Genomic DNA, 6,000 nt, shown 5'->3' with positions numbered 1-6,000 from the left:
AAGAAACAAACAAAAGAAGAATTGACGTCCTCTGCAAACAACAAAGAAGCTCTGATGATGTGCAAAGTTGTAAAAAACAAGAACTTGGAATATTTCTGACTGTCTGTGTGCGTATATGAGAGTGAAAGTGTGCGAGTGTGTGTATGGTGTGCGAATGGGTGAGTGACTGACTACGAGACTGAGTACATTTCATAAAACTCGAAATGAAAAAATAAAACATCAGACATTGGCATTAGATATATAAAAGGGATGGTATGTCGTAAACGTGGGTGAAAAATACCGTTTTTGGGTAAAAAATTCGAATTTTGGTAGGAAAAACATAATTCAGCGGAATTTTTCTACACGAAAAAGTCAACTCAGTGACGTTTTTCTTCATGAAAACTCCGATAAACTTAATTCAGCAGAGTTTTTAATAGAAAATCGCCATTCAGCAAAGTTTTTTTTATAGAAAATCGCCATTCAGCAGAGTTTTTTAATAGAAAATCGCAATTCAGCGGAGATTTTCTATAGGAAAACTCAATTCAGCGGAGTTTTTCAATTGAAAAACACATTTCAGCAGAGTTTTTGAATAGAAAAATGTAATTCAGCGGAGTTTTTCAATAGAAAAATTTAATTCAGCAAGGTTCTTCTTTTAATTCCCCGAAGTTTTCCCTGTAAAAACCGAATTAAGTGAAGTTTTTGAATAGAAAAACTAAATTCAGCGGTGTTTTTCAATAGGAAAACACAATTCAGCGGTGTTTATCAATAGAAAAACTTAATTCAGCAAGGTTGTTGTACGGAAAAAGTCAATTCGCCGAAGTTTTTCTATATTAAATTAAATTCTGCTGCGATTTTCAATAGAAAACATATATTCAGCAGAGTTTTTCAGTAGAAAACCCTAATTCAGCAACGTTCTTCTATGGAAACAAATTAATTCCTCAAAGTTTTCAATACAAAAACACAATTCAGCAGAGTTTTTGAATGGAAAAATTCAATTCAGCGAAGTTTTTCATTAGAATATCTTAATTCAGCAAGGTTATTTTATGTAAAAACTTAATTCAGCGAGGTTATTCTATAACAAAAATCAATTTGAAGAATTTTTCCTAGATAGATTTTTAATAGAAAAACTCAATTCAGCGTAATTTTTCAATAAAAAAACTCAATTCAGCGAATTTTTTTCTATAGCATAACTCAATTCAGCTAAGTGTTTTAATAGAAAAACTCAATTCAGTAAACCTTTTCCATGGAAAAAGTCAATAGGATCATATTTTTCTATGGAATAACTTAATTCAGCTACTTTTTTCTTTAGAAAAAACTCAATTCAGCTACTTTTTATATAGAAAAAACTCAATTTCGCAAACTTTTTATATACAAAAACCCAATTCAGCTACGTTACAAAATATAAAAATTCAATTTAGGTAAGCTCTTCTGTTGGAAAATTAGAATAAAGATAGTTATTCTATAGAAAAACCTCTATTCAGCTGATTTTTAATAGAAAACCTCAATTCAGCTAACTTTTTATATAGAATATCTCAATTCAGCTAACTTTTTATAAAGAAAAATTACATACGGTGGTCATTTTCTGCAGAAAATTCAAATTCAGCAATCATGTTCGATAGTGAAACTCTCTTCTGTTAAGTTTTTCTTAAGAAAAACTCAATTCAGCAAACATTTTCTCAAGGGAAACTTAATTCGGCACACTATTTTTGTAACGAAATTCAAGTCAGCTATTTTTTGCGCATTTTATCTGAAGAAGTGACCAGTTAAGAAAAGTTTTTCTATAGAATATGTAATTCAGCAAACATTTAATGTAGGCAAATTCAATTCAACAAAGGTGTTTGATAGAAAAATTTCAATTCAGCAAAGATTTTCAGTACAAAAAATTCAATTCAGAGAGCTTTTTTTATATAAAAACTGAAATTAGTGATTATTTCTCCAAAAAAACTCAATTCAGCTAGCTTTTTCCATAGAAAAACTCAATTCAGACGATCAAACTATTTTTTATAGGAAATCAAATTCAGAGAGGTTGTTCTTGTGAAAAACTCAAAACAGCAAAGGCTTTGTTTAGAAAAAAAATATACAAATGTGTAAAAAACGGAATATTTGATGTTGTAAACCTAAAAAATCCCAAATAAATCCATTTTTAGATGAAATCATCAATTTTTTGACATTTTCTACGTTTTCGACATTTTATACAAATGTGTAAAAAAATGTATATTTTAATGTTGCAAGCCTAAAAATGGTTGTTCTTAGCATCACTGAATGTGTAAAATTTTATTTCTGTGGTTTTTGACATTTTCTACGTTTTCTACATTTTATACAAATGTGTAAAAAATTGCTAATTTGAAATTGTAAACTTAGAATATCGTTACTACAATCATTCCTAAATTAAATTTATACGTTTTAGACATTTTATACATATTTTACATTTCATACGTTTTATACAATTGTGTCAAAAATGTATAATTTTTGGTAGTAAACCCAAAAAATAGTCCTGGTTGTGATATCTTGACTATTTGATTAAATTAAATATTTTCTACACTTTTTGTCATTTTAGACGTTTGCGATATTTTATACAAATGTGTTAAAAATTGCCAATTTTAAGTTGTAAACCTAAAAATTATTTTTCTTGACCTCCATAGGTCAGCTAAAGGGTTGTATGTGTGCAAAAATGTTATTTTCTGTGGTTTTTAACATTTTCTACGTTTTCGACATTTTATACAAAGGTGTAAAAAACTTGAAATTTTATGTTGTAAACCTACAAAATCATGTTTTTTTATCATTTTATCTGACTGTTGTAAAATTCAATTTTCTGTAGCTTTTTACATTTTATACGTTTTCGACATTTTATGCAAATGTGTAGAAAGTAAAAAAATCAAAGTTGTAATCCAAAAAATCACTACAACGATCATCCCTTAATAAAATTTAGAAGCTTTTGTATTTTTATACATATTTTACATTTTCGACATTTTATACAAATGTGTAGAAAACTAAAAATTTGAAGTTGTAAACCTAAAAAATATATTTTCTTGTCATCTCTTCACCGCCTAACGGGATATAAATATGTAAAAAAAATTTCTTGGGTTTTTGACATATTTTACATTTTCGAAATTTTATAAAAATTTGTAGAAATTTAAAACTTCCAAGTTGTATACATAAAAAGTCGCCTTTCTTATCAATATATCACAAAAAATGTGTAAAAAGTAATTTTCTTGGGTTTTTGACGTTTTATACATTTTCGACATTTATAAAAATGTGTAGACAATTGACAATTTGAAGTTGTAAACTAAAAATATGAAGTTGTAAACCTAAGAAATAATTTTCCTTATCATCCCTTGACTATCTACTGATATAAACACGTGCAAAAAAATAATTTTCTTGGGTTTTTGACATTTAATACGTTATCGACATTTCATACAAATGTGTAGAAAACTAAAAATTTTTAATTTGTAAGCTTACAAATTTGATTTTCTTATAATTCTTTCACTATAGTAGAAAATATATATTTTTGGGTTTTTGACATATTTTACGTTTCATACATTTTATACAAATATGTAGAAATTAAAAGTTTGAAGTTGTAAACCTTAAAATTGATTCTCTTTTAATCCCTTGACTATCTATTGAAATATAAAAATGTAAAAAATAATTTTCTTGGGTTTTTGACATATTTTACATTTACGACATTTTATACAATTGTGTAGAAAATTAAAAATTAGAAGTTGTAAACATAAAAAAATCACTACAACGATCATCCCTACATGCAATTTAGAGGTTTCTGTCATTTTATACATATTTTACATTTACGACATTTTATACAATTGTGTAAAAAATTATAAATTTTAAGTTACAAACCTAAAAAAATCACTATTACGATCACCCCTACATGTATTTTAGAGGTTTTTGACATTTTATACTCATTTTACATTTACGACATTTTATACAAATATGTAGAAAATTAAAAATTTGAAGTTATAAACCTAAAATATATTTACGACATTTGTACAATTGTGTCAAAAATTAATAATTTGAAGTTGTAAACCTATAAAATTACTACAACGATCACCCCTACCTTCAATATAGAGGTTTTTGACATTTTATACATATGTTACAGTTACGACATTTTATACAATTGTGTCAAAAATTATAATTTTTAAGTTACAAACCTAAAAAATCACTATTACGATCACCCCTACATGTATTTTAGAGGTTTTTGACATTTTATATATATTTTACATTTACGACATTTTTTACAAATATGTAGAAAATGGAAAATTTGAAGTTGTAAAAGTAAAAACCACTTCAACGATTATCCCCAGATGAAATCCAGCAGTTACAGGCACTCACACACACACAACACCACATTTACACACACCTCCGCCCACACCCCCACCCTCATCCACTTGTGTGTTTTTGGGGGAAAGTGTATTTATCTTCTATTTTGGCAAACAAAAATTAAAGACAATACAAACCTATTAACAAATATTATCCAGCAATCCGAACTAACAGCATTTTGATTTGTTGTTCGGCATTCTTTGTTGATAACTTTTCTTTTTGTTTTTGGTTTTGTGATTTTTGGTTAATTCAATTTCGGTTTTGGTTTATTCGGGATTCAGCGGCAGACGACAGACGGCAAAGTAGGAACAAAAAAACTGAGTTATTGTGTCGCAGGCATTTTGTAGATAAAGGCACACATTACAGATTTTTTTGTCTTGGCTGAATATTTTTTTTTTGTTACACCCTAATGGAGGAAGGCGATATTTACGGAGGGAGCTCTTCTTCGGTTTTTGAACGGCTTTTAAAAAAGTTGAGGATTTTTTTCACTTAAATGATTTGATTTGTAATTGAATTTCGATTTTTTATTTAATTTTCTTTTCTATTGTAAAAAAAATTATTGCAAAATTTTTTTGGCGAGACACTTTCACTGGGAACAGGCTGACACACACACGCACTCACTCGCTCGCTCACTCACGGTAATACACACACAGAACTTCACACTGATAACAATGGAACAACTAAATATTTGCACCGTCTTTTTTTCTTTCTTGCTGTTGTAGTTGTTGGTGGTATTCGCTACTCAATAAACATCGACGGCGGGACAACTGATAAGAAACAACATGACTCAAAAGGACTACACGGAAGACTGACTAAAAAAGCACAACTCAAATGAAATTTTGCAGGCCCATAGACAACAGCAGCAACCAGCAGACGTCGACTGTCGGCTGCCAGCACCATGGAGAGCGTGGTGACAAGTGGTGGGATCTGTAACACTTTTGCTACTGGTGTTATTGTTCTGAAATACACACACCAAGCCATGTGTCGGCATCTTGGCCTAATGTTTTGGTGGTGAAAAGCTTTTTTCAGACTTGGAAGCTTTTTTGCTTTGACAATGATGATGATAATTGCGGATACATTGTTGCTAAACATTTTCTTTTGTTGTAAAGAACAGTGAAACATAAAAACTATTTTTCTATAGAAAAACATCAATTCAGCTAAAGTTTTCTAGGAAGAAACACAATTCAGCAAAGGTTTTCTATAGAATTATATCGATTTATAAAAGTTGTTCTACAAAAAATCACAATTCAGCTAAGATTTCAACCGAGAAACACAATTTAGCAAAGAGTTTTCATAGAAAAACATATATTCAGCAATGATTTTTGATAGAAAATATCAATTCAGCTACATTTTCCGTAGAAAAACTCAATTCAGCGAAGGTTTTCTATAGAATTATATAAATTCCTTAAAGTTTTTCAATAAAAAATCACAATTCAGCTATATTTTCTATAGGAAAACACAATTCAGCAGGGAGTTTATATGGGAAAATATACATTCAGCAATGTATTTTAATAGAAAATATCAATTCAGCACAGTTTTTCTAAAGAAAAACATAATTCAGCAAATGTTTTCTTCAGAAATATATCTATTTATTAAAGTTTTTCTATAAAAATATATTATTTCATTATAGTTTCTCCATAAAAAACACAATTCAGCTCAAATTTATATAGGAAAATATAATTGTTTTTA

The sequence above is a fragment of the Musca vetustissima genome, unplaced genomic scaffold, assembly GCF_032173495.1.
Source record: "Musca vetustissima isolate MV318-11 ecotype Yass unplaced genomic scaffold, APGP_CSIRO_Mvet_v1 utg3401, whole genome shotgun sequence".
In the NCBI taxonomy this organism is placed as follows: domain Eukaryota; kingdom Metazoa; phylum Arthropoda; class Insecta; order Diptera; family Muscidae; genus Musca; species Musca vetustissima.
Note: the sequence above shows the minus strand (reverse complement) of the source record.